We start from the raw sequence: 13705 nt of genomic DNA on the forward strand, positions 1-13705 counted from the left end.
CCGAAGAACGTCATTCTCGGGCTGCGGAGGTGGAAGGCGTTTTGAGCTAAGGCCGTGAGCGATTAGGGCGCCCCTCTCGCGAACTAAATCGCCGTGTAATTTGAATTCCCAATAACCTACCTACCTTTTGCCTACCTCCCTTCCCTGTAACTAGTTTCGCAGCACGCTTTTTGTATCCCTTTTATGCCCCGACCTTCCCGTGCTGCCAAATCCCGTGGGACCAATGCCTCGCCCAACCGTCCTTTGAATCCTACCCCTTCCTCTCCTGGTGCGAGTGCATCCCCACGGGATGACTCTGTTCCCCTCCCAACTTCTCCTCCTCCCTCCCCTCTTCCTGCTTTACCCGCTGCACCGCTAACCGCCTCACCTAGTACCGCCGCAGATTCCCACCCTCAGACCGAACCCACCCCCGTGACTTATGTTAGGGCCCGACGTGACGACAATGTATTGGTGATTTCGTTCCCCCTTCCTGACCATCTGGAATGCACGGAGGACGGCTGCGACGTCTCCTTTAAGGCGACGGTATGGACGGCAATGAAGATGTCGCTCGACAGTCACCTCAAGTCCGTTCACGGACTTGAGGGACTGCGAGCCATCAATTGGTGCACGTTCTGCGATAAGCAGATCGTGGGCCGTAAGCCGTCCTGCCACCCCTGCCTACGGTCCAAGCCCATCCAGGACCCCGTCGCAGTAAGATTCCGTTACGCTTGTGACACGTGTGACTTCACGTGTCCGTCTAAGCGTGGGTTGACGAATCACCAGAAGACACACCAACGTCCCCCACCCCCACTTCCCCCTGACATGACTGACGTTCCGGCCTCATCGGGTGAAACATTAGCGCACCCGGAGCCAGTGGAGGAGCGGCAAGAAGAGGATGTGGCAGACCACCAGCCACAGGAGGCGGATGCAGACGCCCAGGGCCCGGCGGCCATTGAGGAAGAAGAGGAAGAAGCTGTCCAGCTGAGCCCGCCCTCCGACCATGAGAGGGCGTGGCTGGAGAGATTGGCCGCCACCAAAGACCAGCCTTGGGAGGTCTTCGAGGCGCTGGTGGCGGACATCACGGCCGCCTTCAGCGAAAAGAGCACCGCTTCCCGCAACGCTCCGAAACCGGCTCCGAGGATTGCTAATGTGGTGAGGCCCCCCAGACGAAATAGGGACCGGGCACCTCCTTACGACCCGAAGGAGGCTGCCAACCTACAAAAACTTTTCCGTAGTCACCCTCGAAAGGCGATGGAGAAGATCCTGGGGAACGCGTCGCCGTACTGCGAGGTGCCGAAGGAGGATGTGGAGCGGCACTTCCAGGCTGTATACGGCGACGTCTCCTACCAGCCCCAGGAGGCCGGTCGACACCACCAGTACCGGCCCACTTCTGAGGAAGAGAAGAAGAGGATGCTCGCGAGGGTGACTGCGGACGAGGTTGTAGGGATACTTTCGAAGGCCACTAATACTGCCCCTGGACCTGACTGCTTGACTTACTGGGATCTTAAGGCCTTCGATCCTAAAGGACTTATCTTTGCAGGAATCTTCGACCGCTGTCTGCAGGAAGCTCGCACCCCTGACGCCTGGAAGATCTCCCGGACGGTCCTCATCTACAAGAAGGGGGACCGGAGCGACCTAAAGAACTGGAGGCCGCTCGCCCTTAGCAATACCATCGCTAAGCTGTACGCCGCCATCGTGGCCGACCGTGTCCTGGCCTGGGCCACCGGAGGGAGGAGACTGAGCGGCGTGCAGAAGGGTTTCCGGGAGTTTGAGGGGTGCCACGAGCACAACTTTGTCCTGCAGACGGCGGTTGACGAGATGCGAAGACGACTGGGTTCCCTGAACATTGCCTGGTTGGACCTGAGTAATGCCTTCGGATCCATTCCCCACGAACATCTCCGGCGTACCCTCACCGCCATGGACATGCCCTCCCGGATGAAGGATGCGGTAATGGAGATGCAGGATTGCCGCACCTTTGTCCGGACCACCGAGGGCGACACCGGCCGCATCCATCTTCGTGCCGGTGTCAAGCAGGGCTGCCCGCTCTCCCCGACTCTTTTCAACCTGGGGATCGAGCACGTCATCAGGGCAGCCCAGGAGGAAGCAGAGGTCCATGGCATCAAGGTTTTGGACACCACCATCTCCGTCCTGGGGTATGCCGACGACATCGTCCTCGTTGAAAAGAGCGCCGACCATCTGCAAGCGCTCCTGGATCGCGTCAGGGTAGCTGCTACCGACGCCGGCCTCAGGTTCAACCCGGCTAAATGTTCGACACTATCCCTGGACTTCCGCACCAGCCAGCCCGTGGAGCCCCGCCAATTCAACATCCAGGGTGGGGCCATCACCAGCCTGCGAAAGGGGGAGAGCTACAAGTACCTGGGGGTCCCCTTCGGATTCCGTGTCTGCCAGACCCCCAGGGAAGAGCTGCAGAAGCTGGGCGAGGACGTCAAGAAGATAGACGAGTCACTCCTCGCCCCGTGGCAGAAGATCTCCGCCACCAGCACTTTCCTTCTCTCCAGGTTGGACTTCATAATACGAGCTGGCAACGTCCGGAAGACAGACCTCGCCCCGACAGACAGACTAATCAAGACCTGCTGTAAGAGATGGCTGAACCTGCCGACCAGAGCCTCCAACGAGATCGTCTATATTCACCATAGACACGGAGGAGCAGGCCTACTTCCCCTAACTGACTTGACTGACGTACTGACGGTGGTGCATGGCTACCGTCTTCTGAACTGCAGGGACCCTGTGGTGAAGAAGATGGCCTGGGGACGCTTGCGCGAAGTGGTCAAGAGGAAGATGAAAAGGATGCCGTCCACTGCCGACCTGATGGCTTACCTCAGTGGCAACACTGAGGCGCCATTCGGGTCTGTGAGCGGTGACTTTTCATCCCTCTTCACCCAGGTGCGCTCCGCTTCGCGTCGCCTGAGAGACCGGATCGCCTTGAGCTGGCGGTGGTCGGACATCTTGAACGAGCCGCAGATCGTCCTTGGAGGTGGAGAGGCCGCTTCACGCGTCGTGGTGCCACCCCGAGCAATCGGGGTTCTCGCCAAGACGCTGAAGAACCGGGTCCGGGAAGAAGGGTTAGTGTGTGTGTATCCCCGCCGCTGTGGCGGTAGTGGGGGAGGAGAAGAATGCGGCGGCCTTCGGCGGCATTCGAGGAATGTCGCCTCACCTCCAGAGCTTCCGCCCCTCTTTCCCCCCCGCCCTCCCCGACCCCGCCGCCCTGCCGACGACGCCAGCAGCAGCCATGCGCAGAGGAGTTGCGCGTGAACCTGGGGACTCTGCGCGCTCTCGGCGACCGGCTGCAGTCAGCGTGGAGCGGTGGCGCGTGGAACTAGGGGGCCTTCCACGCGCCTTCGGACGGGGAAGAGAAGACAGAAGAACGTCGCGGCGGAGAATAATGCGTCCGTGGCCACAGCGTATAAGTGGCCACGGCGCAGGTATGAAAGAGCGGGCGGCCACGGGGTATAAGTGGCCGCCTCGCATGTGTGTATGGTACGAATGAATGATCTGTAAATAAAACCGAATGAATGAGTTGATTTATTTTTCCCTGAATGAATGATTTTGAGTGAAAAATGAAGAAGTGAAAACAGTGAAGTGGACAATAGACAAAAAAAATAATTCCCGACCGGCCTCACTTCGAGGCCAGCGGTGAAAAGTGGTCCCTAAGTGAGGGACCATAAAAACTCTGTAATAAAGCCAATGCTTATTACCAGGGCGGCCCACACTTGGTGGGTCGCCCTTTTGTATCATCCCCCCCCACGAAAGGTGGGGGGATTTGTAAAAATCTTATGTTTTGAGATTCAAATGTAAATGGCAATATACTAAATAAATACAATTTATCTGTTCTTATCAGCTTAATATCTGATACGTCCAGCATTGCTGGACCAGAATATTAATCTGATTTTTGAACATGGGCGGGGTCCCCGGAGTTTACTCCATCCCTGCCGCGGGTTGGCCCGGTATTGCAGTACCGCCGGGATCGGCCCAACATAAAAGGTTCCAAAAATCAGAAAAGCTGATGAGAACAGATGTTTCTCTTCCTTGTTTCATTTAAAAAATTCCCGAATCGCGAAAATTCGACAAAGTCCGGAGATTCGTGAGGCAAGAAACGAATGGGCGAAGGAAAGAAGAAAATAACACTGGCCACCACTTCATTCATTTATTTTATCACCATTTTACATTTAAACCATGTCTGTAAAATAACAAGCAACAGCACAAAAAATAAAAACTGACAGAAAACAAAATTTTTTAACATGAGACATCGTTTGAAGAGGATGAATAATATGCCCCCACTAACACTGCAGAAAAGTTCATCTAATGCAGTGCACTGATCCTAGTGCAGAGCCGGGCACAATTTTTCCGGCTCCTCGGCCTTATGGCTAAGATAGGAGTGTAGTATATGGGTACGGGACTCGCATGCCAAGAGTGACATACGTCGTGGGAATGATGATGAAATTTTTCACTTTTAAGAAAACCTTCCGGAAAGCTGTCGAAACAGTTTCCGCACACTTTTCACACGGAAATTAGGTGAATGCAAGATTTATAAAATAACTTCCAAATATTCACCGGATCGAGTGAACATGGAAAATGACCGCCAGGCGTAGGTTTCCTCGAGAATTCCAAGTTTTTCTTGCGAATATGACGAGACAAGACGGACGCATCACGCTTCTGGTGAAATACACGCAGCATTCATCCGCGTTACCAAGGAGTCGTCGCTAACAATGAACGCCTTCCACTGAAAGCGCAGTCGAATTTCGCGGGGGCCGTGCTGCTGGCAGATAGTTCGACCCGGAGGCCGACGATGGCGTCGGCACGCACTCTGTTTACTTCAAGTGTAAAAAAATGAGGGTCGCGAATGATGACGAAAAACAGGTGTCCTGTGAAACCGTGAATTGCTTTCTTTCGGAGAGTTGCATTCCATGCCGATATTTTTTGCAAAAACATCCGAAATTATTGACTGATGCCGATTCTTCCGTCCCGTATTCTAGCCATTGCCGACGATTTTGGAAATTTTTTCCAGTCCCCGGAGAGGACTTTTTAAGCAGCTTTGAATCAGATTCCCCAGAGAGGACTTTTTAAGCAGTTTTAAGTCTGATTCCCCGGAATTTTAGCATTTCGAAAGAAAATACATGACTCGAGTGAGTAGGATAATGCTCTCTCATCGTGTTTATTGACGTTTTCTGGACGATTTTGAGTGACTTTTTCGAGTCCCGGAAATTCCCCGGAAAGGGCATTTTTCGCAATTTCTTTGGGAATTTCCCGGGACGAAAGCATTCCCCCGGGAAGCGAACGCAGGACGGCCCACGAAGGACGCTGCGATCCCACACGACAGATGGCACCGAAGGTCCGGAAAACGGCCCGTGTCCGTTACGTCCGCGACGCTCCTACGACTCTCCCGGACCCGCCGACGACACCAAAACTCCCGGAGTCTCCACCAAACACTTTCGTGCGAATTTTTCCCCGTTCTCACGCCTAAAATTCGCCATTCCGAGACCGTTCCTCGCCTCAAAAACTCTCGCCGCACACCGCCGCCGCACCATCCGACCTCATCACGCAAAATACCCGAAAAACCGTCCCGGAACCCCGGAAAAATTTATTAATTATCGCTTCTCGGCCTTATGGCTTAGTGTGTGTAGCAGATATGTGAACAACGCCACGTGGGAAAACCATGGATTTCGTGTTTGTGCCAAATTGGAATAGCTGTGTGTGTTTTCTCCGGGATATCGCCGCGACGTGCCTGCCACTGGATTATCAGTGTGTGTGCTCTGCCTTGGATTGCCCCGCGACGTGTCTCACTGGCCCCCACCAGTGGTAAGCCCACCCGAGACAGTCGCTCCCCCTTTCCCTCCCCTCATGGCCGAGAAGCCAACCCCGCCCGTCGCCCAACGGACTCGCCGGAAGGCGAAGGAGAGGCGCCCTCGTGACGTTCCCTACGCCCCCCCCGACTCCCAGAGCTCCCCGTCGCTGCTCCCCGCCATGGATTCTGCCGGGAGCATCTCGCGAGCGTACCGCCACCGCGACGATCCCGCTGACTCTTCGCCATCCTTCCCTCTCCCCACGCCCCATCCCCCCTCCCCCGCGACGGACATTCCTGATTCTTGGCGGCAAGTGCTGGAGACGGGGTTTGAAACAGTGTCGTCGTGGGATCCTCACACCCTCCCATTAACTCCCACTGCCCCGTGTTACTCCTCCGCCCGCAACTCCCCCCCGAGCTCGCGACCCATAATTAGTGACGTGATCAGTGAACCAGCGTGCGCGATGATCGATTCATACGTTATCGAGGTCGTCCAATCCCCGGAAAGTGACGACTCCCCCGTGTTGCCACGCCCCCTTCCCATAGCCCCCGGTCTCGCGGAACGTTCCTTAGGCGTCCGCGCGACTCCCTCCCCGGAGATTGTGTTCACTGACTCACGGTGCTCCCCTTCCCCCCCCACTCACGTGTCTCCCACGCCCTCCTTTACACAGTGCTCCCCGGCGACGATGGACAACCTGGCGTTGCCTCGTACGCCTATCCCCAGTGCCCGTGTTAGTGACGTGAGTGACAGTGCTGGTGATGCCTCGGAGGACGCTGTGCAGGCGCGCCGAGGCGTCTCGTTGGACGGCTCGATGTCGCCAACGCGGGAAGTGGAGCCAGGTCAGCCGGAGGACGACAGGTTTTCGCCACGGCATGACGATGTGGACGGCCAAGTGTCGCCATCATCACTGTGTCCGGCCGCTTTGCGCTACGTCACGATCGATCGGTGGGCGTGTCGGTCTGTCAGCACACAGACCGACGTTGATCGTGGCACCGAAGCGGTCGAGGTGCGTGTGCCTCCGCGTGTGTGTGTGCCTGATCCGTGTGTGGACGTCGTTCGGGCGCGAACACCGGATCGGGATATGGGTCGCGAGCTTTCGTGTGCGCCGCCCCTTGTCCCGTACTCCCCCTCCACGCCCCCACGTCACCGAGATGACTACAGCGTCATCTCGGACGAGCCGCTGCCCGAGGATAGGAGGAGCGGCTCTTCGCCGGAGCACTTCCGAGTTTCGTCGGAGGAGCGTAGGCGACGAAACCGGAACAAGCGTCGCAATCGGCGGAGGCGGAACGCGGAGAGGCGTCGCGACGCAGCGAGAGAAGACGCCAGGCCACCAGCGGCATCGCCACTCATCCCTCCCCCATTATCCCAACCCCGACCACGCCCACAAGTGACTTCACGCCCCCAATCTCCGCCGCGTTCTTGTGATTATCGGGTGCGTAACGCCGCCGCGCCGACGCCTCTATTATCCGCAGAGGAGATCGCTCAGATACGTCTCCTTCTGCGGAGGGACGCTATAGGGGATTGTGACGCAAGACGCGGCGGCCAGAGAGAGCGGTTTAACCCCCCGCGCTTTCAGCGCGGACATTTAAGTGGCAACGAAGAAAATGTGCCGGCGATAAGACGCCCCAGGCGGCGGAGGAGGGGAGGTAATAACGTCACGCCACCTCCCCAAGTGCGACCGCCGGTGCAGTGCCCCCCCGTGGAAGTGCCGCCCCCCCCTCCCTCATTCCCCCCGCAACCGCAACCTCCTCCAGCGCCCCCCGCGATGCCCCGAGTGGCCTGGCCTCCCCACGTCAGGGGCGTGTATCCGCTGGGGCCATACATGACTCTGGCGCCGGTCCATCCAGGGACGGAGGCGCCAGGGTGGACACAGGTGGCCCCAATGCCCCACCCCCTCCACACCCAGATGCCGCACCCATTCGCCCCGCCCCAGTGTGCCGCGCCCTGGACGATCCCGCAACCCCCGCCCAGCAGTGCCGCGCCCTGGACGCACCCGTGTCCCCCTCCCTTCCCCGCGTGGTGCGGTCGCTAAATCCGGCCGCGCCACCCCGACGAACGGGTGCGTTCCGCGTCCGCCCAGACGCGAGAGAAACTGCGTCGCGACTTCCGGACGATCTCCTAAACGCCGTCGCGGCGCAGTCCGATGCGCCGTCCGTGCAAACACCTGCCACTCTCCAGCAGGAGGCGTGGCTGATTCAAATCGGCCTCGCTGGAGAGAGCACGGACGGCATCTTTCGCGTCGTCCGCTCGATGCGCGACGCGGCGCGGGCGGCAAGCGGGATAACCTCTCCACTCTCCCGGGGTGCAGCGTCTCATCGGCATCGGAGGCAGGACCCGCCACTCACCGCTGCGGAGCTGCAGGCGCTCTACCGCGAGAAGAAAGGGAAGGCATTCCAGCGAGTCTGCGGCGGCAATGACATGGACCGTTGCCGTATCCCTCTGCCGCAGGTGAAGGCCTTTTTCTCGCGGGAGCGGCCGCGGTACGACGAGTCGCTCGCCGCGCCCTCTGTCGTGCCGCCGTTCGAGCGCAGCGGTGGAGAAGAAGAGGAAGCGGACATGCTGATGAGACCGATCACCGCGGGAGAAGTCAGCAGGCGCCTTCGTCGCACCCTCAACACTGCACCCGGCTCTGACGGCGTGCCTTACTCAGCCTGGAAGCGGATAGATCCGGATTGCCGCGTGCTGGCGGCAATCTACGATTTCTGCTTCCGGGCAGGCCGGGTGCCGAAGGAGTGGAAGGAGAGCAACACCATTCTTCTACACAAGGGCGGCGACGAAGATGAGATCGGCAATTGGAGGCCGATCGCTCTCAGCCCCACCATCCTGAAGGTCTACACGGGCGTGCTCGCGGACCGCATCGCTGCTTGGGCGGTCCGTGGTCGACGCATGTCCTTCCCGGCCCAAAAGGGGTTCCTGCCCGCCACGGAGGGATGCATGGAGCACAACTTTGTGCTCCAAGCCGCGCTCGACTACACCAGGAGCGCACGGAGGGAGATTGCGGTGGCGTGGCTGGACCTTACGGATGCCTTTGGGTCGGTGCCGCATGCTCATATCGCGCGAATGCTGCGCGCGATGGGCATGCCTGAAAGGATGGTGGGGGCCATCGCCGAGATTTACGAGGGCAGCGCAACTAACATCATCACGGCGAGCGGCTCCACGGGCGAGATTCCGGTGAAGTGCGGAGTGCGGCAGGGCGATCCGCTGTCGCCGCTCCTTTTTAATCTCGCTCTGGAGCCCGTGATTCGCGCTGTCCTCGCTCGGCGCGCCATCTCCGCGTTCAAGATGGGATCAACGTCGGTCTGCGTGCTGGCCTACGCGGATGACTTGGTCCTCGTCGCCAAGGATGCGGGGATGCTGAGAGGCCTGCTGCACGTCGCGGGAGCAGCGGCGTCGTGGTGCGGCCTGCGCTTCAACGCAAGGAAGTGCGGGTCGCTCCACATGGATTTCCGGTCCACCACGCAGAGAGAGGAACGAGGAGTGAAGCCCACGATCTTCCGAGTGCAGGGGGAGGACATGCGTGCACTCGCACGCGGTGAGGCTTATAAGTACCTCGGCTCACCCGTGGGCCACGGCGTCGACGCGGTGCCGCATGGCGTCCTCAACAAAATCCACGAGGACCTGCGGCGCCTGGACGAAAGTGAGTTAGCGCCGTGGCAGAAGATCGACGCAGTCCACACGTTCCTCACGCCACGCCTGGACTACACGCTCCGCATCACGCCCGTGCCAAAGGCGGCGATCGCGCGAGTCGACGCAGATGTGCATCGTTCGGTGAAAAAGTGGATGTATCTGCCGACTCGCGCATCGAGGGAGATCGTCGCCATGCCTAGAGGGCGCGGGGGAGGGGGACACGTGCCGCTCGCGGTGCGGAAGGACGTGTTTGCGGTGGTGCACGCATTCCGCATGCTCACGTGTCCCGACTCGAGCGTGTCGAACGTGGCGTGGCATACTCTGCGCGACGTGGTGGAGAGGCGCGTCGGAAGGACCGGAAATCGAGGGGCGATGGGAAGAGGCGCCCTCTGCTCCTACCTCAACGGCGCCGACGACGACACCATCGGCGCGGGGACTAACGCGGCGGCATCAGTGTGGAGCCGCACCCGCCGCGCCACCAAGGAGCTGACGAACATCGTCCCCGTGACCTGGCGGTGGAGCGATGCGAGACGCGAGCTCGCCGTGTCTCTTGCTTTCGCTTCGCCGCACGGCAGAGAAGTCGTCGTGCCGGCGCCAGCGAGGAGGCGCCTCTTCAGCTACCTCATCCGAGCCGTGGGAGAGGCCTTCCGGAGGAGGCTAGTCGCGAAGCCGGATCAAGGGAAAGTCATGGAGGCGACTTCCCTGTGCCCCGACAGCAACCACTTCGTCGGGGCGGGCCGAATGATCCGGTTTTGCGACTGGCGCTTCATACACCGCGCCCGCCTGAACGTGCTGCCGTTGAACGCCGCCCGCAGAGGAGCAGCGAGGGGAGACACGAGGTGCAGAGTGTGCGGGCAGGCAGATGAGACACTCCCTCACGTCATCTGCCACTGCCTCGCGCACTCTGACGGATGGCGTCGACGCCACGACGCCATCGTGGAAATTCTGCGGGCGGCACTTCCATCATCTTGGCGGGTGCGGTTGGACCGGAGGGTGCCAGGCGACGAGAGTCTTCTGCGGCCGGATGTGGTGGCGTGGGACGAGGGACCGGACAGGGAGGTGATCGTCGTGGACGTCGTGGTGCCGTTCGACAACCGGAGTGCCGCGCTCGCCGCCGCTCGGGAGAAGAAGCTTGAGAAGTACGACGCCCTGGTCGAGCGGATGCGCGTGCGGTCGGAGTATCGGGTGCCGCACAGCCTAGAGGCGTTAGTGGTGGGAGCTCTGGGCTCGTGGGCACCCGGAAATGACGCACTCCTGACTCGCTTGGGAGTGCCGAAGGGCCGCATGCGCAGTGTTCGGCGTCAGATGATCACCGCGGCTATCAAATGGTCGCGGGACATCTACGTCGAGCACATGACCGGGGCGCGGCAGTACATCGCGGGAGCGGCGGCACCACAGGAGCGCGGAGCGGCAGTCGACGGCGGCGGAGAGGACGACGACGACGGAGCGCCGATCATCGGGCGACGGGAGCGGCCAGCGGACGCGGCGCCGGATGTTCCGGCCACGCCCTCTCCCTCCCCGCCCCCCCTCCCCCGGTCCCCCAGTCCCAGCGTGTTTCCTGAGGACGTCGCCTAGTGACGCCAGGAGGCACGTATGTAAATATTGTATAAAGTGTATGTGTGTTTATGTGCCCGCGAGAAAATATCTTCGGTGAAAGTACGGTCCGGCATCGACTTTCCTCTCGCCGGCCTCACTCCGAGCGCAATTTGTGCGACGGACAGTGACCGCAATGCGTTTATTCGCTCGGAAGTGAGGCACTGAGCGAATGTGTGAATGTGTTAATAGTGTTTTTTTTCTGTGTGTGTGTGTGTGTGTGTGTGTAAATCTCGCGGGCACAGAGTGTTTTACAGCCGTTGTCATTCTTCAGTGTTTTTTGTCCCCATAATCATCGTGTGAATGTGCTGTGTCGGGGGTGGCACCGTGTGTGACGCGAATTGGCCATGTGTGTGTCTCGTGAATGAATGCGTCGCGGCAACGATGTTAGCATCGACAAGACGGTCCTTCGTTGCCGTGGCGAAAGTGTGAATGTGCCCTGGGCGTAGTGTAAATAGAGATTGCCGCGTGCGCGCGCGCCCAGGGAAATAAACGGCCAAATTCTTCATGCGGTGTCGTCCCCCGAAGTATTTAGTTCGCCCGCCGGCCGCAGTCTGGGGCAGGTGGCGCGCCGGCGGCGGCATCGCTGCAGGCCGTTCCCACGCTAGGCAGGTGTCCCCCTCCATTGCCCATTCCCCAGCGCTGGCGGCGGTGGGGAGGGAACGGCCGAAAGCCAGGGCAAATGTGTGTGAGTGATGTGTTAGTGTGTGTGTCTCTCCGCCGCTGTGGCGGTAGTGGGGGAAGAGAAGAATGCGGCGGCCTTCGGCGGCATTCGAGGAATGTCGCCTCACCTCCAGTGCTTCCGCCCCTCTTTCCCCCCCCCGCCCTCCCTGTCCCAACCGCCCTGCCGACGACTCCAGCAGCAGCCATGCGCAGGAGAGCTGCGCGTGGACATGGTGACTACGTGCTCGGCGACCGGCTGGAGGACGGCAGCTGCCTGTGCGGAGCGGTGGCGCGTGGAACTACGGGGCCTTCCACGCGCCGGCGGACGGGGAAGATTAAACAGAAGAGCGTCGCGGCGGAGGAAAACGCGTCCGTGGCCACGGTGTATAAGTGGCCACGGTGCAAGTATGAATGAGCGGGCGGCCACGGGGTATAAGTGGCCGCCTAGCATGTGTTTTCTGTATGAATGAATTGTAAATAAATATGTGTGAATGGAAAGCATTTATTTTCCCCTGAATGAATGACAACTAAGTGTGAACAGTGAAGTGGACCTAAACATTAAAACAATTACCTGACCGGCCTCACTTCGAAGCCGGCAGGGAAAAGTAACCCCTGAATGAGGAGTTACGTTATACATTGTAATAAATTCAATGAATATTACAAGGGCGGCCCACACTTTGTGGGTCGCTCTTTTTGTATCACAAACCCCAAGGAAGGGGAAATGTAATTAAAAATGTTCTGCTCGAACTTTGTAAATGGCAAAGTATTCAATAAAGAATTTTTATCTGTTCTTATCAGCTTAATATCTGATACGTCCAGCATTGCTGGACCAGAATATTAATCTGATTTTTGAACATGGGCGGGGTCCCCGGAGTTTACTCCATCCCTGCCGCGGGTTGGCCCGGTATTGCAGTACCGCCGGGATCGGCCCAACATAAAAGGTTCCATAAATCAGAAAAGCTGATGAGAACAGATGTTTCTCTTCCTTGTTTCATTTAAAAAATTCCCGAATCGCGAAAATGCGACAAAGTCCGGAGATTCGTGAGGCAAGAAACGAATGGGCGAAGGAAAGAAGAAAATAACACTGGCCACCACTTCATTCATTTATTTTATCACCATTTTACATTTAAACCATGTCTGTAAAATAACAAGCAACAGCACAAAAAATAAAAACTGACAGAAAACAAAATTTTTTAACATGAGACATCGTTTGAAGAGGATGAATAATATGCCCTCACTAACACTGCAGAAAAGTTCATCTAATGCAGTGCACTGATCCTAGTGCAGAGCCGGGCACAATTTTTCCGGCTCCTCGGCCTTATGGCTAAGATAGGAGTGTAGTATGGGCACGGCTCCTCGGCCTTATGGCTAACATAGGAGTGTAGACGGGACTCGCATGCCAAGAGTGACATACGTCGTGGGAATGATGATGAAATTTTTCACTTTTAAGAAAACCTTCCGGAAAGCTGTCGAAACAGTTTCCGCACACTTTTCACACGGAAATTAGGTGAATGCAAGATTTATAAAATAACTTCCAAATATTCACCGGATCGAGTGAACATGGAAAATGACCGCCAAGCGTAGGTTTCCTCGAGAATTCCAAGTTTTTCTTGCGAATATGACGAGACAAGACGGACGCATCACGCTTCTGGTGAAATACACGCAGCATTCATCCGCGTTACCAAGGAGTCGTCGCTAACAATGAACGCCTTCCACTGAAAGCGCAGTCGAATTTCGCGGGGGCCGTGCTGCTGGCAGATAGTTCGACCCGGAGGCCGACGACGGCGTCGGCACGCACTCTGTTTACTTCAAGTGTAAAAAAATGAGGGTCGCGAATGATGACGAAACACAGGTGTCCAATGAAACCGTGAATTGCTTTCTTTCGGAGAGTTGCATTTCATGCCGATATTTTTTGCAAAAACATCCGAAATTATTGACTGATGCCGATTCTTCCGTCCCGTATTCTAGCCATTGCTGACGATTTTGGAAATTTTTTCCAGTCCCCGGAGAGGACTTTTTAAGCAGCTTTGAATCAGATTCCC

The 13705-nt window shown here is 57.9% G+C and overlaps 1 non-coding gene and 1 pseudogene across 1 annotated transcript; both read left to right on the forward strand.

Moving 5' to 3' along the window:
• Positions 1 to 3795: 3795 nt before the first annotated feature.
• On the forward strand, positions 3796 to 3978 carry LOC124173747 (annotated as a pseudogene).
• Positions 3979 to 12406: 8428 nt separating this feature from the next.
• LOC124173738 lies at positions 12407 to 12601 on the forward strand. The gene has a single exon (XR_006868725.1). It is a non-coding gene; the product is annotated as a U2 spliceosomal RNA (small nuclear RNA).
• Positions 12602 to 13705: the final 1104 nt, after the last annotated feature.

This window comes from Ischnura elegans, chromosome 1, assembly GCF_921293095.1.
Source record: "Ischnura elegans chromosome 1, ioIscEleg1.1, whole genome shotgun sequence".
NCBI classification, from domain to species: Eukaryota; Metazoa; Arthropoda; class Insecta; order Odonata; family Coenagrionidae; genus Ischnura; species Ischnura elegans.